The following is a 26,007-nucleotide window of genomic DNA, read 5'->3' on the forward strand; positions in this document are numbered from 1 at the left end:
ACCAAAGGCTTTTGAAACTGGAGACTTGGTTTTCTTCTCGCTTATGCTCACTTATGCTAGTGTAAATCAGAAATAACTCCATTGACATCAATGGAGCAAAACTGGTGTAAAAGCAGTGCGAGAGGAGAATCCAGCTTTAGGGTTTACAGAACCTATGGGCTATACGTATGGGGAGGGTGCAGTTACACTGACACCGAGACTGCGGTATCACTCTCCAGGAGGGGCCTGAGAAAGGACAAGCTAATACCATGATGTAAGTATAGTTGATATTTCAATACTCTGTAACTAAGTTTAGTACCACTCTAGCAATGATTCATGTAGATGATCTTTCTGTTTCTGTGCAACTGCCAACCAGATCTGAAATGATTTCGAGGTAAGACACCCTGAAGTGGGCATCTAAATGTTAGCTGGGGAAGCTACTGAATGAAACAATCAGACCCTGGGCATCTCAAGGTTGCAGCTTTCTTGCTCAGACTATGTTGCAGTAGGGCTGGTGAGGGCCACTGCTGGCAAAAGGTAAGTGGATTGACCCCAGGGTTATGGGAACAGCCCAGTGGTTAGATGGTTAGAGCAGGTGGCTGGGGGGTGAGAATTGCCCCATACATCTCAGTGAGGTGTTTACTGGCTTTGTCATTAATTTGCTGTCTGACCTTCAGCAAGTTACTTAAACTCACCATGCCTCAGTTTCCCATCTGTGAAATGAGGTTCGTGATATTTACCCTCTTCTCTAAAGTGTTTTGAGATTCTTTGATGAACGCTGCTTTTGGCATGACCATGTGATATCTGCACCTGCTACATACAGCTTGGAGAAGTTAACTTCCAAAACAATGGAAAATTCTTTTGTCTCATCTGGCTTGCTTGGGAACAGGCATCTTTCCATTTGCCTGACATTTTCTTATAAGAGGAGTGAAGGTAAATAATATACTAAAGAGCTCTCGTGAAAACAATTCATGCTCATATTTAGTCAATGGAATTGGGCAAGAAAACCTTTTACCAAATTCACATCATGATTCTTGAAAACACTGTAACAAGGAAAAGAAACATGATTAATATAGAACTCAAGCAGGGGCAGCTCCTGTGACGTATTCAGAGTTACCTTGGGTGGAAACAGGAAAAACAAGAACTGTTTTGCTTTACTGTAGCGTGACTCAGTTCATGGCTGTATTGAATTGGGAAATATGCCCATGACAGGTGAGTATCACAAGGGAAGGTGTCACATACTTTGCTGAGACACGTTTCTGGAGAAATTCACTTAATCTCTGAGAGGACAGACGGCGTACAGCTGCTGAGTCAGTGCCGGGACTTTCTAACGCGCAAGGTTTTCATCTTGTTTTCCTAGTGTTAGACAATGTAGCTGTTTAGCTTCTAGGCTTAACTTTTCCTACTGAAAAAAGAACAGGAGTTCTTGTGGCACCTTAGAGACTAACACATTTATTAGAGCATAAGCTTTCGTGGACTACAGCCCACTTCTTCGGATGCATATAGAGTGGAAAGTCTAGCTGTGTCTGTATCCCATTGACATTTAACTTTGCTTGTGCTTTTCTCTTTATTTCTTATCCTGTGATGATAAGCTTTGCTTTTATTTTTGATAGCTGGATTTGGATACGGTAGTGGCTGTTCAATTGGAATTACCCATTGATGGGCAATTTAAAGATGTGTACAGGAGTAAGTATCCAAATCCCATTGAAATCCAATTGGAGCTAGGCACCTAACTCTCTCTTTTGGAAATCCCAGCCTTGACCTCTGATTTCAGAGGGAAAGGAGTCAGCGGGAGTGTGAGACAAAAGGCAGAAGGGAATGCAACTGTCCCTGCAAATGGTGCTGTGAGGAAGTAAACTGAGGCAGGTTGGTATCCACACACCAGTTAACAGCTGGTTAACAGCCACCTGAGCCACAGTGTTGGTTACACAGTGTTACAATATTTTCTGTCTCCCTTGGCTGTTGGTGAGGGATAGACAAGGGAGAAAAGCTCCATTTGTTAGTGAAGCTGTGAAATGACCTGGAGAGAAACAGGATGGTTGTTCCCGCGGGGTAGGAGCTGCTGAGGAGAAGGCTCTTGCACCACCAGGGTGGAGCCTGTGTGGAGGGATGGAAAGGAAGCCAGGGCAACTAAGGGAGAGTTGGGGCAGAAAAGAGGGGGATCCGTGCAGTAGTTTGGAGATCGTTTTCAAGGAAAAAATGAGCCGTTTCAAACTGGATCTTGGGGTGCATAAGGCAGCTACTGGGGTTCTCTGAGAATGGGGTGATGTGTTTGCTTCCCTGTGCATGTGAAAAACTAGCTACCGGCTTGTCAAAACTTCCTCGCCATGTTCCATTTCCACAAGCAGCACACCTAAGGCTTTTCACAATCCCATGCCAGGACGGGGAGAGGCACTGACTGTTAAACTGTCAGCTGCCCCCATTTGTGTCTTGAAAGAAAAACAAACTTTCCAGCTGAAATTAATTTTATTACCAGTACAAAGTCCAGTGTTGTTGTTGGCACAGGCAAGCGAACCTGTGACTTGAAGGCAATGCACTTGACCTGTAAGATTCCAAGGGAAAGTGACTGAGTGTCCTAGCAACTTATTAGAGTTCTTTGAAATACAGAGGTGGAGAAAACTCTTCATAAGACTCCCTAGAGTCCTCCCCCTGCAATTTCTTCTCTTTTGCGCTTCCTTATTTGATTAACTGTCCCCCTACGTGTGTCTGTCTTCTGATCTCATTAGCACCTTTTTTCCTTTTTCCAGCCTTTGCAAATGGTAGGAGACATTCAGCAGGTTCCTAAACTCCCAAAAAGCTGAACAGCAACCAGACTTGTAAACAGTCTTCCACTCTGCATTCGGATTCTCTTTTCACTTGGGCCCTATCTCTACTGAGGACATTTGTACCGGATTACAGCCAGGGTTCAGATTCCAATCTGCTTCCTTGTGCTCTAGAATCTAATTATGGGTATGTCTTCACTACACAATTAACCTGAGCTCTGACCTGGGTTTTAGCCTTAACTTCTTAACTGCTCATGCTGAAAAATATCTGACCTGGGTTTGGAGGTGCTTTAAGTTTGCTGACCTGGTGGTGGTGGGGAGTTACAACCCACTTTAACTCAGGCTCAAACCTGCCCACTTTTCAGTAAGGACACAGGCTAAATTCCTTAAGTGCTAATAGTCCTCCAATGCCCTTCCCACGATTCCCCCCAAAGGACAAAGTCTCCTGCAATTGACACAAAAAATCCTACAGTGTCTCAGCACAAAAAAACCCTGTGATATGCCTAGAGTGACCAGATGTTCCGATTTTATAGGGACAGTCCCGATATTTAGGGCTTTTTCTTATATAGGCTCCTATTACCCCCCACCCCGTCCCGATTTTTCACACTTGTTGTCTGGTCACCCTAGATATGCCACACACACACAGGTAAGTGCAGAAACAGTGAGGACACAGCAACACCAGCAGGGCTTTGCAGTGGGCATGCTCGCATCTTGCCTAGGCTAACCTGGGTACCTATCCCCTCGGCTAACTGTGCGGTGTAGATATAGCTACCGCCTGGCTGTATCTACGCTAGGAGTGCTTTGCCACTGTAGGAACACCAGTACACTATCCCAGCAAAGTGCTGCTAGTGTGGACACAGCTCTACCATGCTGATATAGAGCTATATTGGTCAGGGGTTACACCCAGGGCCGGCTCTAGGCACCAGCAAAACAAGCTGGTGCTTGGGGCGGGACATTTTTAGGGGCGGCATTCTGGCGCGTGCCCAGGCCGCCCCTAAAAATGTTCCCCGGTTGCCCTAACTCACCTCCGCTGCTGCCGCTTGCGCGCCGCTGCTCGCCCTCCCTCCCAGGCTCTCAAACCCGGGAGGGAGGGTGAGCAGCGGCGCGCAAAACATCTGATTCGCGCGGCCACTTGGGATCTCCCCCTCCCTTCCAGGTTTGAGAGCCTGGGAGGGAGGGGGAGACCCCGAGTGGCCGCGGCGTGAAACAGCTGATTCGCGCGCCGCTGCTTCCCCTCCCTCCCAGGTTTGAGAGCCTGGGAGGGAGAGGGAGACTCTGAGTGGCCGCGGTGCACGCGCTGCTTCTCCCTCTCCCTCCCTCCCTCCTAGGCTTGAGAGCCTGGGGGGAGGAGGCAGGGCTGGGGATTTGGGGAAGGGGCTGGTGGTGGGGGAAGAAAAAAACGGGTGGGAGGGGGCGGCCAAAATTGTTTTTGCTTGGGGCGGCAAAAATCCTAGAGCCGGCCCTGGTTACATCTCTTCATACCCATGCCAGACATAGCTCTGGTGCGTAGTGTAGCCCTGGCCTGAGTGTCTAGCTGTCAAAGGTGTGAAGAAGAAACACTCACTTCATGTTTTTGAGATTAACCTGGAGCCTGAGTCCAGAACAACATCTGAGAGGTGAGAACTGCCCCATACATCTCAGTGAGGTGTTAACTCAGATTCCGGGTATTGGTAATTTCCCTGCCAACATTGATTGTGAAAGCACATCAAATGGGAGAGGGAGAGTGCAGACCTGTGCAATCTGCTATGAGTGATGCCTCATGCTGGCACCATGAGTGGGGGGCACTTGGGAGAGACGGCCACTTACCTTTTTCCCCCCAGTCAAGAAGGAGCCAACCCCAAAGAGTCCAGTAGAGCCCATAGGTCTATTCAGACCTCATTGAAGAGGAACCAAGTCGTTCCCAGAGAGCATGCCCAATCCCAATTCAAACAGCTGTATAATGAATGCACTGCGAGCAGCACCTCATGTTAGCAACTGCCACATGAGGAGCTTATTTTGTGGCCGGAGCTTGGAATACCTTTCTTCCGCCCCCACGGCTTGATCCCGCCTATAGCAGTGCAACAAAGCCAAGAATAGACACGCTGCTGTGGTGTAAAATAGAGCTTGCACCAGTGCAGCTTATCCCAGTTTGAAAGCTACCTTAGTCCAATATCCTCAGTATAGACGGGGCCTAACACTTGGGCTGAGTCCACAGATGGCAGTGTGAGCGAAAGACTCAGGTGCACGGTTCTGAACAAGTCTGATATTTTTTAAAGAAGCCAGGAATTTCAGCTTAAATTCTCAGTCCCAAGGGGGTTGTTTACATCCGCTGCTGGGTGTGAAAGCCACTAACCTTTCAAAGAAGGCAAAACCTTTCCACCAGCGGTTCTAGTGCTGCTTCAGGCTTTCCCCAAATGGCTGCAGCCTGGCAGCCCCTTGGGACAATGTCAGAGGCTGTTCTAGGCCTCTGACTGCATGTGCTAAGCAAAGTGTTTTTGCCCACTCCTCTGTCTGTGGACACCTGTCCTCCAGAAAGTGGGTTGAATCCACCAATTTATCTGACCCACACTACTGAACGGCATTCACAGGGCAAGATCTTTCACACACTGCCAAGCTGGGCTACGAGATTCCATATTTCACTGACCGCCTTATGAGCAATCCCAGGCCAGATGAGGAGTCATTAGTATGTAATTCTATACACATGCAGGCTAGGGTCGTTTGAATATGGAGGAGCAGATGCTTTGGTGAATTACCATATGAATCCATGGCATGCAAAATACCACACAAAAATGCTGCTTATGATGATGATGTCATTTTGTGGAAACAAAACCTGAAGCTAATGGGATAGAATTGCGCATATTGAAATCCCTGGGTAATGCAAACTGTCACCAAGGCCTATTGGATAGCATGGGTAGAATGCTGGAAGCTGACCTCTTTGCAAATACTTGCTGGGAGGAAAAAAGATGCAAAATACAGTTCCGAGTCTCTTATTTTTCATTCAGAATCTCAGATAATATCAAGCAGTGGAAAGGTAGCAATTAGCATTCATTTAAAGTGGAACTCGGGAGGAATGTTTAATACTAAATGTATATAAAGATGGGAGTTAAATTAGATCCTATCTAGAAACTAAATTTGCCTCAGGGGAGCTTTCTCACTGGATTTGTTTGCCAGTACATTTAAATAAAAACTGTTTTCCATCCCTCAGAAGAGTTTCACCAGACAAGCTAAGGAATGCAGCCAGCCTGAAAAGAAATCACTCTCCCTACTCTGGCTTACAGGTTTGCTTTCCATTGTCATCCTAAGCATTGTCCCAATGCTGCATCCACGCATAGCCCTATTGGTTGAGCCTAAATTTGCACACAGTTCTAGGAGTTATAGTTACCACCATCTACTCTACAATTTATGGAGATGTCCTGTCTGGTGTACACCGCTGCAGTGCGCCTGGTGAAGACACCATCGGCATAAAAGAACTACCTCCGTGAGCACCAGAAGCTAGGTCTGCGGGAGAAGCTCTCCCGCCATCGCCAATATACTGCTGTGCACATGAGCGCTTCCGTCAGTGTAACTTATGTCGCTCAGGGGGATAGTTTATTCATAAGTTATGCTGACATAGCCTTAGTAACACTGTTTTATGGAAACTGACTAGGGCTCCAGAGAAATTACTCTAAGAACATACCGGTTGAAATACTGGCTCTATTGCAAACAAAGACAAAACTCCCATTGACATCAATAGGATTTCACCCATAGAAGTTAATAAAGAATGAGTTCTTTTCTATAGAACTTTTATTTTAAACCAGCCAAGAGAATTTTATAGGATGGATTTACTTTCCTATTAATTTCTATAGAGTATTTAAAAGAACTATAAAGGATATCATGCTCTAAACCCTACAGGACTTATTCATAAAGGGCAATCCTGTGCAGCCTTCTTTATACAACGTCTTCTTTAGGCCCCTGAGTCCTTGCATCCCCACACAGGAGCCCTGTCTTGTTAATTCAACTTGTCCTGTCTGATATGGGTGCTAGAAGCAGGTGGTTCCTTTCCTGTTAGTTATTGTGCCAGCCAAACAGAGACCTGGATGAAATCTCAGAGCCCTGGCTGGATGGAACCAAATTACACAGAGTCACACCCTGCTTAAAAATGTAAAAGGTTCAGATTAGAGCTGATATTATAAAGAGCTACACAGTTCCTTCCCATCTCTTATCTAATACATTCTGTTCTTCCAAGGCTCCTGGTAGAACACCGGCTGATAAGAAGCTATGGTACAATGGTTCTCAATCAATGTTAAATGTCATCATTCTTCAAGGGCACCTAAGGGTGGAGTGTATCATCACGAATATCTGATCCTATCTACAAACCATGGTGTGCAATGATGGCAGTCTGTCTAGAGAAAGAGAGGATTGGAATCTATCTGCCTACCTACCTAGTCATATGGCTCCTAGCATCAGAGAATCTGAACACCACCCTAGAACTAAAATGTATCTCTCTCACTTTCTTTCCAGCTTTATAGTGTGTTTTGTTTGGAGGGGAAGGGGACGAGGGCTTATGTTTGTGTGTACAGTTCACTATGGAAAAGCTAAGGATGTGACCAGCGAATGGAGTATATATTCAGCAGCCCAGAAGTCAGACGCAGTCTTTTCAGCAGCAGAACAGTGTTCATACGAACATAAGGACGGCTATACTGAGTCAGATCAATGGTCCTGCTAGCCCAGCACCCTCTCTTCCGACAGTAGCCAATGCCAGGTGCTTCAGAGGGAATGAACAGAACAGGGCAATTAGTTAGTGGTCCATCCCCTTTCTTCCAGTCCCAGCTTCTGTCAGAGATTCAGGGATACTCAGAACATGGGGTTGCATCCCTGACCATCTTGGCAAATAGCCACTGATGGTCCTATCCTCCATGAACTTATCTAGTTCTTCTTTTGAACCCAGTTATATTTTTAGTTTTCACAACATCTCCTGGCAATGAGTTCCACACACTGACTGTGCGTTCTATGAAGAAGTATGTCCTTATGTTTGTTTTATATCTGTTGCCTATTAATTTCATTGGGTGACCCAGATTCTTGTGTTCTGTGAAGGAGTAAATAACACTTTCTTATTACTTTTCTCCATACCATTCAGAATTTTATAGTCATATCTTGCCTTAGTCGTCTCTTTTCCAAGCTGAACAGTCCAAGTCTTTTTCATCTCTCCTCATATGGAAGCTGTTTCATACCCCTAATCATTTTTGTTGCTATTTTCTGAACCACTTCCAATTCTAAGATATCTTTTTGGGGACCATTTTTTACTTACGATAGTTAAGTCCAAAGCAGACTGCAAAGAGTTACAAAGGGATCTCACAAAACTGGGTCACTGGGGAACAAAATGGCAGATGAAATTCAGTGTTGATAAATGCAAAGTGATGTACTTTGGAAAAAATAATCCTACCTATACATACACAGTGATGGGATCTAAGTTAGTTGTTAACACTCAGGAAAGAGATGTTGGAGTCACTGTGGATAGTTCTCTGAAAACATCTGCTCAATGTGCAGCAGAAGTCAAAAAAGGTAGCAGAATGTTAGGAACCATTAAGAAAGCTTTTGTCTTATTATCTAATCCTATCAGAATGTCACTATATAAATCCATGGTACACTCACACCTTGAATACTGCATGCAGTTCTGATTGTCCCATCTCAAAAGCGAGAGATTCATGGAGTCTAGGTCCATCAATGGCTATTAGCCAAGATGGTCAGGGATGCAACTCCATGCTCTGGGTGGCCCTAGTCTCCGTTTGCCAGAAGCTGGGACTGGACGACAGGGAATGGATCAATAATTGCTCACTTTTGTTCATTCCCTCTGAAGCATCTGGAACTGGCCGCTGTTGGAAGACATGATGTTGGGCTAGATGGACCATTGATCTGACTCACTATAGCTATTCTTATGTTCTGATGAGATGAGGCGACCAGAACTACACGCAGTATTCAAGGTGTGGGTGTACCATGGATTTATGGTCATCAGACTGCAGCTGAACACACCAGGTCCACCCAGTTGGGACTGACTAACATGCGGTTAAATATAACCCATGAGACTTCTCTATTATGTGCAGGAGCAAAGCAGGTTCCCCAGGATGCACTGTGAACGCTGGGCAGTCCAGTAGGTGCATTCCAGGAGGGTATGTTGGCAGCACAGCCAGCATGTTCCTCCTGTCACACCTAATGGAGTGAGCAACTCAGCAGCTGTAGGTTAGTACATTCAGCAGCAGTGCGGAGGCATCCTGACAAGCGGCAGAATCAGGCAGGGGAAGCTGGCTTAGCCGTTGACCACACCATGGATGTTGCTGACCAGATTTTCAAATGCTCAGCACCTTCAATTGGAGCCAGATCGTCAAAGGGTCTGGCCCCAGTGGAGGGTGTTGATACTCAGTCCCCATGCAGTACCTGTGGTGTGGTTGCTATACAACATGGTGCCATTGGTTGCCATTGGGAATGCTTGTTGGGGCTGGAGATGCTTGTGCAGTCCATGGGCTGAAAGCAGCAGGGTTGCTCAGGAATTCCAAGACTCTGCACATCCTGGTGACTTCTCCAGCTGCAGCAACAGGAAAGGCAGGAGTTGGGGTGAGGTCGCAGGCTGCGGGGGAAGTTGACCAGGAGGAGGGGCTTCCTGAGCTTACGGGAGAGGGTTTTTCCAGAGGCAAATGGCTGGAAAGGAGGAGGAGAAGGGAGAGGACATTGTGCCTGGCCTGAGGGTGGTTGGGAGAGGCCTTCTGAGTAGTAAGGGTGGGCTGGAAGAGACTGAGATGGGAGCTCTGAGTAGGGCAGGGTGTGAGCTGGCAAGGGGGAAATGGTGGGGGTGGGGGGTATGAGCGAGATGAATGGGTGGCAGAGGGTATAGCTGGAGGTAGAGAGGAGGAGGAGGATGGTGTGGGAGAAGAGAAGAGATTGCGAGTGGGAGAAAACTGCCCAACCCCTATTCCCCCCCACCTTGCCCTGTATGGTGCCGTATCCTGGTTTTGCACGTTGAGAAGTGGTGGAAGAGAGAAGCGTTGGGCCTCCTTTTCTATCTCCTTCCCCACCAACTTCCCTTATCCCCTCACTAGACCCTTCCCTGCCTCGGTTGCTCACTTGGAACATGTAAGGTGGAGGGGACTAGGTGGAGCAAGGAGACAGGGGGGTGGGGCTCTGATACCTGCCACCCCATCACACATTTTTCAGCACCAGCTGTTGCTCACTACAGGGCTATGAAACCAGCAGAAATAGGACATGCCTGGGTTTTGGTATATTTTAATAACAAATACAAAAGATGAACCTTGCAGCCATGTTTTCAGGATGATGGGACAGAGTGAAATTGCAGCGTGACACCGTTAACCATAAACATTCTAAGCAACACATCCTCCATCCCACCAGGGCACCCTCCAATCATTTTGCTTTTTTGCAAACACTAAAAAGTGCCTGCAAAATCAACAAGTTGAGGGACAATTTTGACCCCAAAAGTGCAGAAGAACAGGGCTAATGGAAATAGTTACTCCTGCTGGTCTTTTTAAGGGTAGACTACTAGAAACATGGGATTCTTTTTAAGCTCTGTGACTTGCATTTCTGATCATAAAGAGCAGTACAAAACCTGCAAGGCACCATCTTATCTACATATTTTTTTAAGATTCAATCAATCAGGCTAGCAAGTAAATCTTGTGACTTGCTTTCACCCCCTCACCTCATGCTTCTCAGACCCAACAGAGGATATAATAACGTTCATTGTGGTGTGTTAAAAATAATACGGGGGAAGTAATACTTCCTTTTAGCTGAATCAGCCTGAGGCAGATTTTTCTAGAGAAAGGCAAATCCTGTAACAGGACATTTCACATTTTGAAAAATGCCACTGCAGACCACAACAAAAGCTTGTGTGTGGCTCTGTCCTCTCAGTCTCAGTCTGTGACTATCCCAGCATAGCGCTTGGGCTACTATATAGACAGTTCAAGCTGCTGCCTAGGGCTGCAAAATATTAGGGTTGCAGAACGTTCAGTTAATATTTGCTTTGGGCAGCTATTGGCTAGTTTTCCTGGGGCAGTAGACTCTGTAGAGACAGTACTGCCCCAGTACATAATGCAGTGGAGCAGTCTGGTCTAATGAGGCTGTGTTGTCTAGTGGTTACAGCATGAGATTTATTTTTGGTTTGTTGTTTTTTTTTGCATCAAGACCTGGGCTTGGGGGTCGGAGAGGAAACAACTTTGAGGGTTATTGGATTTGTAGTGAGAAGTTGCCTTCAACCTTAATTGTAGAGATGCTACCGCTGTTCCAGAATTAATAGACATGATCTCACAACTTGTGGCCATCACAGAAGAGATTACATTTCAAGGGACAAACAGGGTGGCTCAGTATATGGGGCAACAGACTGGCACTTAGGAAGCTTGGGTTCTAGTCTCAGCTCTGTTATCAACCTTGGACAAAACACTTCACCTTTCTTTTCGCTTTCTCATTGATTTTGACTGTAAGCATGGGTGACGCGGGAACCCCTCCCTTTGGGGAAGCTGCCCTGCCCTGCCCTTTCTGCCCTCCCCTCACCTGCTGGAGTCCCAGCTGAACCACCCGGAGCACCGGTCCGCTCTCCCCAGCCACCCCAAGTCCCAGACGACCCCTGGGCTGCTGGCCAGCCCAAGCATGGACCTGACCCCGCAGCCACTGACCGGTCCAAGCATTGGCCCGCCCACCCCAATCATCCCACCCTGGGTCACCAGTCAGCCTGAGCTTCCCATTGGCCCAAGCCGCCCCAGGCTGCCGGCCAACCTCAGCCACCAGCTGGCCAAGCCCCAAGCTCCAGGCTGCTGGCCCAAGCTGAGCCCCCGCCAGCTTTGGAGGAGATGGGGAGAGAGGGCGGGGCCTCAGGGCAGAACATGGGTGGGACCACAGCCGGGGTTTGGGGAGGCTTAGCCTCTCCTGGCCTATTATACCTGCCGCCCATGACTATAAGGTCTTTGGGGCAGGAACTGTCTGTACAGTACCTAGCACCATGAGGCCCTTGTCTCTGTTGGAGCATCTAGGTGCTACTGTAATATTAACGAATAATAATAATGGTTTGAATGAGCAGAGAGAGACGGCCTAGTGCAGGGGGATGGGAGGTTGTTCTATGCAAAAGGACAGCATGGAAAAAGGAACTAAGTTGCGAGTTGGAGACAGAAATAAACAGGGAGTGAAGCGAGGCAGGAAGATTCCTTAAGTAGAGGAAGAAGTGTTGTGTCTCAGATACCTCTGTGTAGTAATGGTTGGCTAATGCTGACTGCTGTCCTCATGCCTATTTTTCACCGGCATAAATATCTATGTATCCTTTCAGTGAGGAATGCAAAATCTGAAGGAGCAGCATAACTCTATGTTGGAGAAAGGGAAGTTTTTGGTAAAACTTAAGCATCTTATTCCCCAAAGTTCTAAGATCTCAAATAATTAGTGTAAAGCAGGCCTGCGCATCATGCGGCCCGCGTGGGCTCACTGTGCGGTCCGTGGGGGGTGAGTAGGTGGGCTCACTGTGCAGTCCGCGGGGGGTAAGTAGGTGGGCTCACTGTGCGGCCCGCGGGGGCTGAGTAGGCAAGCGGCGGGTGGGGGGGGCTGAGGAAGCGAGCGGGCGGGCAGTGGCGGGGGGTGAGTAGGTGAGCCGGGGCGGGGGGCTGAGGAGGCGGGTGGGCAGTGGCGGGGGGGCAGGTGAGTCGGCGGGGAGGGTAGGGGGGCTGAGGAGGTGAGTGGGCAGGCAGTGGCAGGGGGGCAGGTGAGCCGGCGGCAGGGGAGGGGGGGCTAAGGACGCGAGCAAGCGGGCAGTGGCGGGGGGGTGAGGAGGCAAGCCATGGGAGGGGAGCTTAGGAGCTGAGCAGGGAGTCGGTGGCTGACCTGTTCTACTGATCTGGTCTGGCTCCCATCCCCCCTCCAAGGGTTGCAGCTACCTGGAGGTGCCTGCCTTCCTCATTCACACCTCATTCATTCAACAGGGCAATTGATTACAAAGTGGGGGGAAGATCTTATTCTCCTTCTAGCAAAAAGACATTTTTCTTTTACCTTAATTATACTACCTTAGGGGCCAGCTATAACATATTACCAAGGTTCAATACTGCTGTTTCAGCAGGGTGCCACTAGGAAGAAGGGGTTTTTTCCACGGGGCGGGCGGCGCTGGGGGGGGTTCCGGCAGCACTGGGGGGGGTTCGGCGGGGCCGGGGGGTTTCGGCCCTCAGCTGTTTTCTTTGGAGTAATATGGCCCTCGTCACTTTACGAGTTGTGCAGGCCTGGTGTAAAGTCACGAGTTGTTCTTTTCCTTCTAGCAGTTCCTCATAATACCAGCGTATGCTCTATCCTTCATATGGCTTATTCTGATGAGATTGTATTTAACTCTCTGCTTTCAACTAGTCCTAATGGTGTTTGTAGACTTCTGCTTTTATCATAAAGATGTTGATGATTCAGGAGGTGGCGCTCTTCCCTCTTACTTACTCACCAGTGCCCCAGCATGGGGGAGGGGGCTGCAGATGCACTGCTAGAGATGCCATCTTTGGGAGGAGATGTCAGGCCAAAGAATGTAGGATGCCTTGTTTAAACTCCCATAAATCTCTGCTCTCATGGATGGATATAAACTGTTCAGGAAGGACAGGCAGGGCAGAAAAGGTGGGGGAGTTGCGTTGTATGTAAGAGAGGAGTATGACTGCTTAGAGCTCTGGTACGAAACTGCAGAAAAACCTGATTTCAGAGTAGCAGCCGTGTTAGTCTGTATCCGCAAAAAGAAGAACAGGAGTACTTGTGGCACCTTAGAGACTAACAAATTTATTAGAGCATAAGCTTTCGTGGACTACAGCCCATCCACAAAAGCTTATGCTCTAATAAATTTGTTAGTCTCTAAGGTGCCACAAGTACTCCTGTTCTTCTTTTTGAGAAAAACCTGAGAGTCTCTGGATAAAGTTGAGAAGTGTGAGCAACAAGGGTGATGTCGTGGTCGGAGTCTGCTATAGACCACCAGACCAGGGGGGATGAGGTGGACGAGGCTTTCTTCCGGCAACTAACAGAAGTTGCTAGATCACAGGCCCTGGTTCTCATGGGAAACTTTAATCACCCTGATATCTGCTGGGAGAGCAATACAGCGGTGCACAGACAATCCAGGAAGTTTTTGGAAAGTGTAGGGGACAATTTCCTGGAGCAAGTGGTCGAGTTCAGGATCCTGACACAAGGAAGAAAGGAGAGCTGCAGAATACGGACCCTGGACTTCAGAAAAGCAGACTTTGACTCCCTCAGGGAACAGATGGGCAGGATCCCCTGGGAGAATAACATGAAGGGCAAAGGGGTCCAGGAGAGCTGGCTGTATTTTAAAGAATCCTTATTGCGGTTGCAGGAACAAACCATCCCGATGTGTAGAAAGAACAGTAAATATGGCAGGCGACCAGCTTGGCTTAACAGTGAAATCCTTGCTGATCTTAAACACAAAAAAGAATGGACAAATGACCAGGGAGGAGTATAAAAATATCGTTCAGGCATGCAAGAGTGAAATCAGGAAGGCCAAATCGCACTTGGAGTTGCAGCTAGCAAGAGATGTTAAGAGTAACAAGAAGGGTTTCTTCAGGTATGTTAGCAACAAGAAGAAAGTCAAGGAAAGTGTGGGCCCCTTACTGAATGAGGGAGGCAACCTAGTGACAGAGGATGTGGAAAAAGCTAATGTACTCAATGCTTTTTTTGCCTCTGTCTTCACAAACAAGGTCAGCTCTCAGACTGCTGGACTGGGCAGCACAGTATGGGGAGGAGGTGACCAGCCCTCCGTGGAAAAAGAAGTGGTTCAGGACTATTTAGAAAAACTGGATGAGCACAAATCCATGGGGCCGGATGCGCTGCATCCGAGGCTGCTAAAGGAGTTGGCGGATGTGATTGCGGAGCCATTGGCCATCATCTTTGAAAACTCATGGCGATCGGGGGAGGTCCCGGATGACTGGAAAAAGGCTAATGTAGTGCCCATCTTTAAAAAAGGGAAGAAGGAGGATCCGGGGAACTACAGGCCAGTCAGCCTCACCTCAGTCCCTGGAAAAATCATGGAGCAGGTCCTCAAGGAATCAATTATGAAACACTTAGAGGAGAGGAAAGTGATCAGGAACAGTCAGCATGGATTCACCAAGGGGAAGTTGTGCCTGACTAACCTAATTGCTTTCTATGATGAGATAACTGGCTCTGTGGATGAGGGGAAAGCAGTGGATGTGTTATTCCTTGACTTTAGCAAAGCTTTTGATACGGTCTCCCACAGTATTCTTGCCGCCAAGTTAACGAAGTATGGGCTGGATGAATGGATTGTAAGGTGGATAGAAAGCTGGCTAGATCGTCGGGCTTAACGGCTAGTGATCAACGGCTCCATGTCTAGTTGGCAGCCGGTTTCAAGCGGAGTGCCCCAAGGGTCGGTCCTGGGGCCAGTTTTATTTAATATCTTTATTAATGATCTGGAGGATGGTGTGGACTGCACTCTCAGCAAGTTTGCAGATGACACTAAACTGGGAGGTAGATACGCTGGAGGGTAGGGATCAGATATAGGGGGACCTAGACAAATTAGAGGATTGGGCCAAAAAAAACAGGATGAGGTTCAACAAGGACAAGTGCAGAGTCCTGCACTTAGGACTGAAGAATCCTATGCACTGCTACAGACTAGGGACCGAATGGCTAGGTAGCAGTTCTGCAGAAAAGGACCTAGGGGTCACAGTGGACGAGAAGCTGGATATGAGTCAACAGTGTGCTCTTGTTGCCAAGAAGTCTAATGGCATTTTGGGCTGTATAAGTAGGGGCATTGCCAGCAGATCGAGGAACGTGATCATTCCCCTTTATTCGACATTGGTGAGGCCTCGTCTGGAGTACTGTGTCCAGTTTTGGGCCCCACACTACAAGAAGGATGTGGAAATATTGGAAAGAGTCCAGCGGAGGGCAACAAAAATGATTAGGGGTCTGGAGCACGTGACTTATGAGGAGAGGCTGAGGGAACTGGGATTGTTTAGTCTCCAGAAGAGAAGGATGAGGGGGGATTTGATACTGCTTTCAACTACCCGAAGGGGGGTTCCAAAGAGGATGGAGCTCGGCTGTTCTCAGTGGTGGCAGATGACAGAACAAGGAGCAATGGTCTCAAGTTGCAGTGGGGGAGGTCTAGGTTGGATATTAGGAAACACTATTTCACTAGGAGGGTGGTGAAGCACTGGATTGCGTTACCTAGGGAGGTGGTGGAGTCTCCTTCCTTGGAGGTTTTTAAGGCCCGGCTTGACAAAGCCCTGGCTGGGATGATTTAGTTGGGAATTGATCCTGCTTTGAGCAGGGGGTTGGACTAGATGACCTCCTGAGGTCCCTTCCAACCCTGATATTCTATGATTCTAAAAGCCTAAAGGATGGTTGTTTAAGCTCCAGAGGATGGCATTGGTCCAGCCTTATCATTTTCCAAGGGTTTCCAATTACCGAGGGAGGTAGGGAAATGCTTATGGTGCAGAACACCTGCAGTCCACCCCGGGGTTAGTAATCTCTTACAAGTGATAATAAGAATTTAATCAATAACTGACTTCCAGTTTGCTTTCACCGAGACCCTGGATCACTACTGATCTTTGGTCAAGCACATGACCTGCGTCTGAGAAGCATACGAAGTTAAGTAAGTCAGAGTGCTGTATTTCATTAGGTCTCTTGAACAGTGGAACTGACAATAATTTGGCTCTTAGTGAAGGGCTTTTATAGCGCGATGGAGAGCACAGCTGGGAAGATCTGAAAGTAGGATTAAAGCAGAGTTCCCCTCCCCCATAGATCTGTTTCTCGCTGAAAGGGTATATATAGATTTATGCGGGTGAAAAATAGGCATGAATACAGCAGTCAGCATTTAACCCTTCCCCTCCCGCAACGCTGAGGAAGTTCAGATCAAGGTCAGAAATTCGTGGTTGCCTCATGAGGCCTCACTGGCCTCATCTTGGCTCAGCTTTCTGCTCCCTTTGCATAGGTGCTCTTACCAAGACTGTAAAATGGCAGCTTGGGAAAGAGAGGGAGAAGAATGCTATTGGGAATCTCATAGGATAGCCTTGCTTCTCAAGCAGAGGAGTTGTTTCCTTTCAACATATATGATTTTATTTGCCTGCTGAGTTAGTGCGTTAGCTGACAGGCCCAGAACAAAACCTCAAATCCCAACACCCTCAAACTTGGGTAATGTTTGCATCCACAGCGGTACATTGCAGCCTGAGCCATTTTCCCCATTTCTCCCCCATCAAATGGACTTTCCAGGGGGATGTCTATATGGGCATTTGCAGAGGGAGCTAACGTCCCATATGCCCTAACAAAGGGGGGACCTGGCAACATTTGTACAAAGACATCTTTTAAATAGTACTGCATTGCTACCTGCCACCTACATGGGTGAGTGGCAATGGATGTTTGCAGGGTGTTCCTCCAGCATGTAATTTTATCTACATTGTCAAATAAGGTTTTGTTGTTGCTTTTCAACCATCTCCATTAAGCTTTTGTCTGGCACACTGACTCCCATTGTGCCATCCTTTTCTCTATTCCACAGAGGTGCTGGAGCAATGTGTATAGTGGGGGTGCTGAGAGCAATAGAACCAACCCTGTATATGATGGAAACCACTGTCAAGCCAGGGGGTGCTGCAGCACCCCCTGCACCCCTGGTTCCAGCACCTTTGCTACTCCGGGTAGATATTCAAACTAATCACACTTTCCATTCTTGGGCACTGTGGTCTAGTGGAGAGGGCACTGGAGTGGGGCTTGGAGACCTGGCTGTATTCCAGGCTCGGTCACTCACCTGCTTGGTGAATTTGGCCATGCCGCTTCACCTTGCTATGCCTCTCGTTTCCCCTTCCACCGCTTGTTGGTCTTGTCTTTTTAACTGTAAACTCTTGGGTGCTGTCTCTCACTGTGTGTTTGCACAGTGCCCAGCACAGTGGAAACCCAAGGTCAGTTGGGGCCTCAAGGTGCTACCTATAAATGTAATAACCAGAGAGGAAGTTTGACTAGATGACCTAGTAGATGCTAAGGATGCAAAAGGTGTATTGAACAGCTGATCTTTTCCCACAACAACGAACATGCCCTTCCACAATACTGAAGTGTCTGCTTCTTCGTCTTCCACTAAAAGGTTTGGCAAAGGACTATTCAAGGGACTTGTTGCATAAATTCCATTAATTCAGCCTCTTTGTCAATGCAGCATTCCTAAACACCAGAACCAAAACACCAGAAAGCCACCAATTCAAATGAATGTGGTGGCCAGTGGTAATACCTGGCTGCTAAACTTAAAACACCTCAGGGATCAGTAACTCCAGCAATGGAATCTACTATTTTGAGAGAGGGGAAACATATAGATTACGGCAGATACTGCAACCTCATGCAGTTCCTTTGGAGATCACTGCATTAAATCTGTCACTGGCTTATGTCTGGCTATGTTCTACTCCAGGGGGGAGGGTTACCACAGCTCCTCGGGAACTAAAAACAGATGCAGGGTGATTAAGGTAAGTCACTGAGACTAAACAACTCTAGAGAGGTACCACCCCCTGGAGAGGTTTGCTTGTACTGGTTCAGGCTGGGTTTTCCAGCGACTCAAACTAAGAAAGGGCTTTTGGTATAAAAAGGCTGAGTTTAACCTGACTCTGAGCCTTCTTTCTGATTTAGCAAACGGGGATGGGCCCCAACCGTTGTGGAAGGGGTTGGAAAGACTTTGGCCTGCTCGGGCCCCATTCGACTGGTGGGTGACTCCTGGCGTGTTTTGTGTGTGTTTAACTCTGTTTATTGTTTTTATTGTGTTTTCTCCGTGATGCTCTTACCCAAAGAATAAATGTGCTCGCTTAGAAAGAGCGGTGTGGTAACTTGCACTGTCCATAGTCCTTGGAGAGAAAGCCAAGCACAGGCACTGGCCGTTAGGCAGACTGGCTTGCTGTGGATATCTCAGTGGATGGCAGGTAGCTTTGCAGCATTAAAACCCCTGGAGAGAAGGGAGTGGGGCAAGGGTCCCAACCAGGGGTGATGGAAACTCCCAAAAGTGGGATGGCCACCAGCACCCAAACAGTGGCCCCTCCCCTCCCATACCACCCCTTCTCTCATGCAACCCCTACCCCCCAAGCCTTCCACTGCCCCTTTCCCCAAGGCCACTTCCCCATGCTGCCGTTTTCTCCTAACACCCCACACCCTTCCCCCTGAGGCCTCTTCCTCCTGGGGCCCCACCCCCTGCTCACTCCTCTGCACCCCTCCACCCCATCACTCACCCTTATGGCCAGTAAAAGGTGGGCAGGCATAGCCCTTCCACTTTTAAAAGTGATGGTGCCATGCCCTCCGCCCCCCCGTTCTGGCGTCCCTGGTCCCAGCCCAGAGACAGGTGATGGCTGGAGACCTGAGTCCTGGCTGGCCACTACTGGAGTGTGTGTGGGGGGGGGGGAGGGGGAATTACAGGTGCAGTTACTATGAAACTGACACCAATTATGAGAAATATTGGGCCAAATCTTGCTCACTGTACTGACATTCCATTAGATCACAGCTACTCAGGTGAGTAGGTGTTTTCTCAGCAGGGGTTGAGGTCATTACCACATGTATTTCCAAAGGCTGACACACCTTTTTTTTTTTCTCCCCCTACTTCAACCCAAACAATTGTACGTTCACTTGCTATATTAAGATCCTATATAGCAAATCCTGGGGATTACGAAGCATTAGCCGAGTGCATTAACACTCCATTACTGTGTTTGTATTTCTGGCACATTTATTCCCTGTGAACACTAAGGCTCCACATTGAACCAGCCCAAGGATGGGCTCCCCATGGAAGATGGTAAAGGAGGACAACATACCAGTCATACTTTTATAGGCTGTTGGACAGCACTGACGGTCTAACCCCAGATAAGTAATGGAATGTGCTTCAGGAACGTAAACAGATCCAGAAGGTTACAGGATCTAAAGCAATTAATTTTAAGGCAGTCCCTCACACAGAGTCTCCGATCAGCTAACCAACAATGCCCCTACCAAAAAACCTGCAACTTCATGCTTTGTTGGGGGGGGAAGGTCGTGGGTTATTCATTGGCCAGTCAGGAGGCTCCTGTTCCTGATACAGGATTAACAGTATTGACCTGGGCTTAATTACAGTGCATGAAAACTGTACATAAAGTATATTTCTTTGAGGAGGTGAATTTGATTAAATAAATCTATCAGGAAGCGAGAACAACCCGACCTCAAGTGCAAAAACCAAAACCAAAAACTATTCAGGCATTTACTGTAGCCTCAGGTCATTTTAATCTTCCCTTGCAATCCTGTTAACTCCCTTTTCTGTATTTTTACCCAACTCAGCTAGAATTCTTCTCCAGGTTCTCATCCTTTCCTGTCTCAACGGCTGCCTTTACCTTCCTTCTGGCCCCCGCTCCTGCAATCTTACCCCCGTCCTCCTCAAACGCATTCAACACACATCTGCAGAAATCACTGCCTAGCACAGCGTGGCCCTGAGCTTTGACTAGGGTTCTTAGGCATGACTGCAATACAGATAATAATAATCTTCCCGATTTATTGCTTTGACCACGTTGCTCCCAGGTTTGCATCCGTCCACTGGCTCCCCCTTTCCCATTGCATCAAGCACAAACTGCTGTTCTTCCCTTCTAAGCCCTTTATGACTTAACCCCTGGTGAGCCACTCATCTACAGTCAAGCCCCCCCACCCCCGCCACCACCGCCTCTGCTCTGCCAGTGATGGCAGTCTTCACTGAGCAATGAATAATGAAACTTGCTGATGAAGTTGTATCCATTCTTCTACCAATGTGCTGTACCACAGTTTGAGTGTGTGGCTTGTGAGCCTAAAATCCAAAAGTGGCCTTCGAAACAGCCCCCACAAAACTGTACATTCACTTGCTTACATGTGAAAAAACACAAAACTTTGCCCCCATCTGGACTACTGTTTTCAGTTCTCTGCAACATATTACCAAAACACATTGGATAAACTAGAGGGAGTTGAGAGAAAAGCGATAAAAATAATCAAAAGGCCAGATGCATGTGTCGCAGAAAGATTACAAGAGCTAAATATTTGCCTGGCTAAGGGCCCAATTAAACACACATTGAAATCGATGGAAATCTTTCCGTTTATTTCAGTGGGAGCTGGACTGTGCTCCAAGTGACAACCAAAGTGGACTCAGCAATAATTTACAAAGCTTTGCAGCGGAGATGGGTCCAAGTCTCAAAGTCCAAACTTCTTCAAATGTCAGAATGTTTGTTTGGGTCCAGGGTTTCAGATCTGTTTGAAACCTCAAGGAGAGATTATTTAGGGTTCATGACATTTGGATCCATGGTTTCAGTTCAGGCCCATTTCCCATTTTAAACAGGCAGTTTTTGATTCATGTTGTCACATTTTAATCTGACTCTTTTTTCCCCAATGCCCTGGCAAAGTGACCATGTTTAATATGCTCGAAGTGAAGCACATTAGATAAATAAGCAAAATGTACCGAAAAATAAAAGATTAAAACTACTGCACGAAAATGTCTTGCTTTCAACAAGCACTGTTTGGAGACTATTCCAAAAACATTGCTAACTACAGCTACTTAATTACCATAGTCTTTGTGGCTGCTCATCTTATTCAAGCTATTAAGTTGGGAAGCCACTGATTTGTTTACAAGCTAAGATAAACTATTGAGTTTTGTGTGCGACGTCTTGTTCTGATTTTGTCCAGACACATGGCAAAGACAGCAATACTGACAGACTTAAAGAATGGTTCTCCTCCTTTTTAAACTTAATTTGATTTATTTCAACCTAATAAAAAGTAATGGGTTTATTCCTAAACCAGAATGATCTCTGACCCAAAGTTCCTCTCAAGTGCATGTGAGATGATTATAGATAGAGATTACAGTTGACATTCTGTCCTATGCCTTCTAAAGTGGAGAAATTAGTCTAGAATAGACTAGTGTCCACACAGGGATTTATACTGATATAACTATAGTGGAATAATTATTTTGGTATAGCTAGGGCACGAAATTTCCCCATGTAGACAAGCCTTTAAGAGGCACAGCACAGAACTCTCAGCCCAGGAGAAGAGGGAGCTAAAATGGCTTTAAGCCACCTTTGCACCCTCCTGATTCTAGCTGCTTTTTGTTCTGGAGAGGCCCCTGGCACTGATTTAAATTAAACTGAATTAAGGCCACTTTAATTTTGAATGAGAGCATCCACACTGGGGATTAATTCAGTTTAATTAATCCACTTTAAACTCACTCCTTTAGTTAATATGGATTAATTTTCCTGAGTGTCCCAGTGTGGACAATCCCTTAGTATATAAGGAAATAGCAAAACTGAGTGTATATTAAATCCTTCCAAATGTAACCAAACTGAAAAATAGAGAAAAAAGGTGTTTTCCTCTAGTGTTATTCAGTTGTAGTTATCTTAAGTGATTCTTTTAACAATCACAGATACCTAGTTTGAAAATAGAAATATGCTTTGGCCTTTTTATGATGTCTGAAGAAGACTGGAAAAGTTTGAGAGCTTTTTTCTATTTGCTTTTACATTAGAAATGCAGGTCTGGTCTAGTCTGGAAGAGTCAATGATGACCGGAGAACTCATGGAATGATGTCACAAGAAAGTAAGCAAGCATTGGACAGTTGAGAGGGAAAGGGATTTTCAGTCAGTGTACAAAGCTCTTAGATTTTGTTTGCTTTTATTGAGGACTGTTTTTTGCAGACTAATTTACAGGTTTGAGCAGGGAAGATCTTAGTGATTCAAAAGCTCCTCTCTTAGGTTCATAGATTCATAGATTCTAGGATTGGAAGGGACCTCGAGAGGTCATCGAGTCCAGTCCCCTACCCTCATGGCAGGACCAACTACTGTCTAGACCATCCCAGATAGACATTTATCTAACCTACTCTTAAATATCTCCAGAGATGGAGATTCCACAACCTCCCTAAGCAGTTTATTCCAGTGTTTAACCACCCTGACAGTTAGGAACTTTTTCCTAATGTCCAACCTAAACCTCCCTTGCTGCAGTTTAAGCCCATTGGTTAAGGAGTTTCAGAGCAGAAAATACCTCCCTTGAGACCTTCACCTTGAGAGGAAGGATGGCTCAGTTGCTAGGATACTAGCTCGCATTCCCTGCTCTGCTTCAGGCTTCCTGTATAACCTTGGGCAAGACACTGAGGCCCAGATTTCAATGGGAGTTAGGAGCCTAAATACTTTTGATGATCTAGGCCTTAATCTTTCTATGTTTCAGTTCCCCATTTATAAAATGAGGATTATTACACTTCCCTACCTCACACAGCTGATGTGACAATAAACACAGACGCATTCTGATGCAATGCTAATGGGGGCCGTATATGTACCTAAGATAGATTCAGCAGGTCCTTCAAAGAAGACACGAACTGATACTCCTGATATTTTTAAGATTAAATAAATTCACCTTTCAGGACCCCATAAAGAAGATAAAAAAGGAGACAAATCAATATTTTTTGTGAATTCTTTGAAGGTTCCCTTTAAGGGCTACGTTTTCAAAGCATCTTCCTTTTCGGTGTGCACCCATTTTCCAACAAAACTGTTGCATTTGCAAACAGACTGGGTGGTCACAGACAAATTCCTGCATTCACACAGATTGCGGGGAGATTATATACACACATTTTGGCCAGTAGAATGAATACTCTATGTTGAGTTTCACATTGCACTGGCTTCCAAAGGGCAGATTGGGTCACATTATAAGCCTTTGTGTATCTAACTTCTGCATATCAAAGGACTGATTGCTGAAACCCCAGGAGCTTTGAAATGAGTATTAATGTTATTTCCACACAGCAAAAAACACAAACAAAGCAAACCAACTTTACTATGAGTTAAATTTGTTCCCCTTTATTAATATAGCTCATAACAATAAGATAAAATTAAGATACATAAAAGCTTAAAAAGCTATAGCAATGATCCATTATGGTTGATATATATAAATGTTCCATTACCCTTACAGCTGGTGCATTCAGTTAACAATATACATACGTAAAAAATTAAATTCCCTATACTTTTCAACAACCTTCACTCTGACCCACAGATCTATTTGCAAGCTCTTTCATTCATGTTTGTTTTAACCGCCAAGAAAGGGATTTAATCCCATTTTAACTGGAAAACTAATCACTGCCATAACTACAGAGCCACTAACAACACTTCCATAGCAAAGGACTGAGATTTTTTCTTGAAGTTACTTTGAATAGGGGCAGGTAGGGATCAGAGCCTCCCTGCCTAAACAGCCAGCCAGCACTGACTGGGTTTTAGCTGACGCAAACCTCCTGGGGGACATTCACTCCAATGTGGAGGGCATTTGCAAGGCCCCTTTGCACCACTGACCTCTCAACACAGGGCCTAAATGGGGCTAGGGCATGGCTACACTTGCGAGTCAGAGAGCATTAAAGCAGCCCCGTGTGCTCTAACTCACGACGCGATTAGGGAAACCCATTTGTACAAAGCCAGTCACAATGTCATGCACGTTACCCAGAGTCAGGGTTCTTCTGAGCAGGATGTGATTAATGGCCCTGCAAACTTGCATCAACATGATTCCAATGGTTGGCTTTCCCACTCCAAACTGATTTGCGACCGATTGGTAGCTGTCTGGAGTTGCCAGCTTCCAGATTGCAATAGCCACCTGCTTCTCCACCATCAGGGCAGCTCTCAATCTCGTGTTCTTGTGCAGCAGGATGGAGGTGAGCTCCTCACACAGTCCCATGAAAGTGGCTTTTCTCATCCGAAAGTTCTGCAGCCTCTGCTTGTCATCCCAGACTTCCAGGACGATGTGATCCCACCACTCAGTGCTTGTTTCCTGAGCCCAAAAGCAGCATTCTATGGTGGTGAGTATGTCTGTGAATGCCACAAGCAATCTCGTGTTATATGTGTTACTCGAGTAGATATCATCGTCGGAGTCCTCACTGTCAGTTTGGATCTTACAGAGTAACTCGACTGCCAAACATGATGTGCTGACAAGACTCATCAGCATATTCCTCAGCAGTTCGGGCTCCATTCCCGCAGACCGAAAGGGAAGACAGAGCGCGCAGTACAAAAAATGTTGAAAGATGGCGCCAAATGTGGATGGAAGCACAAGGATTGCTGGGATGCGAACCGATGCATCACTGGGTGTTGGGACAGGACCCAGAATGCCCTCCACCTCCTTCCCACAAGCCACAGCACCAGAATGGGAAGAGGTGCTCTGTGGGAGAGGTGCTCATAATGCACCACTCCCAATGCCGCTGCAAGTGCTGCAAATGTGGCCACACCAGTGCGCTTGCAGCTGTCAGGGTGGACAGACTGCAGCGCTTTCCCTACTGCACTCTCCGAAGGCTGGTTTAACTCAAAGCGCTCTACATTTGCAAGTATAGCCATGCCCTTAGTGTTGTTCAGTGCCTTATGCAGGACCTTTGTATGGAGGTGGATTTCATCTTTGCAGGGTAACTCTCTCCACATCCCAGCAAGAGCATTTCTGGCTTGTGAGTGACTCTTCTCTGTAATGAAGGTATGATCTCAGGGTTACCTTTAATCTAGGTGATCCTTTTTGGTCTTCCCCAGAAATATCACAGGCCTGTTTCTATCATCCTAACAAATGCAGAACTCCCATTAAAAATCAGTAGGAGTTACATTCTGTGAGGGCGATAGGGGCAGGAAGCATTCTGAAGCACTTTCAGGTGAAAGATGCAGTATACGTACGAGCAGGATTTTTCATAAGCTTTCTGATTACACTTAGCCTTGTAGTAGCTGAGCATCTGACAAACATATAGCCTCACGACCTCCCTGGGAGCAAGGGAAGTATTATTTTTCTCAGTCTGGCTTCCCTAACTCACACAAGTAGTCTATGGCGGAGATGAGAATAAAACCTAGATCTCCCGATTCCCACGTCTGGGCCTTACTCACAAAGCCATCACTTTGCTTTATTGATAAAACAGAGTCCTGAAAGCAATGTACTGCACGAGTCTCAACCTCTAAAACCGAACTGTCACACAGGCCTTTTAAATGTGTGGCAAAGTCTAATTAAAGAGATACATGATGAAAATTGACGAGCGTACCACTTGTATTCATGCACAATTCATTTCTTTAAAGGGAAACTTGAAAAAAGATACATGTGCGGTCATGCTTTATCCCTTAATGGGATTTACTTTAAATATTTATGCAGTTTGTTTACTTTTTGCTTACTTTTTGCATTTCACTCAATTTGGTCATTGAAACTACACGGGTCAGATTCACTTTCCAGTTTTAATGAACCATCTGGGAAGTTCTGTAGGGGTATTTTTAAATCTAGCTTTTCACATGTTTAAATCTAAAACATCTTAAACTGTTTTTGCTCATTTATTTTAAAATCATGAAGACATAAGCCTAGATTTTGTAAAATTTCTTTATGCAAAATC

General features: G+C 46.4%; 2 long non-coding RNA genes across 2 annotated transcripts; both read left to right on the forward strand.

Annotated features, from left to right (window-relative positions):
* Positions 1-389: 389 nt before the first annotated feature.
* LOC128832783 (uncharacterized) lies at positions 390-25,659 on the forward strand. The gene is made up of 3 exons (XR_008444053.1): positions 390-516; positions 24,309-24,462; positions 24,562-25,659. It is a non-coding gene; the product is annotated as an uncharacterized LOC128832783 (long non-coding RNA).
* On the forward strand, positions 1,242-7,455 carry LOC128832784 (uncharacterized). The gene is made up of 3 exons (XR_008444054.1): positions 1,242-1,318; positions 5,926-5,998; positions 6,946-7,455. It is a non-coding gene; the product is annotated as an uncharacterized LOC128832784 (long non-coding RNA).
* Positions 25,660-26,007: the final 348 nt, after the last annotated feature.

The sequence above is a fragment of the Malaclemys terrapin genome, chromosome 2 (assembly GCF_027887155.1).
Source record: "Malaclemys terrapin pileata isolate rMalTer1 chromosome 2, rMalTer1.hap1, whole genome shotgun sequence".
Classification (NCBI taxonomy): Eukaryota; Metazoa; Chordata; order Testudines; family Emydidae; genus Malaclemys; species Malaclemys terrapin.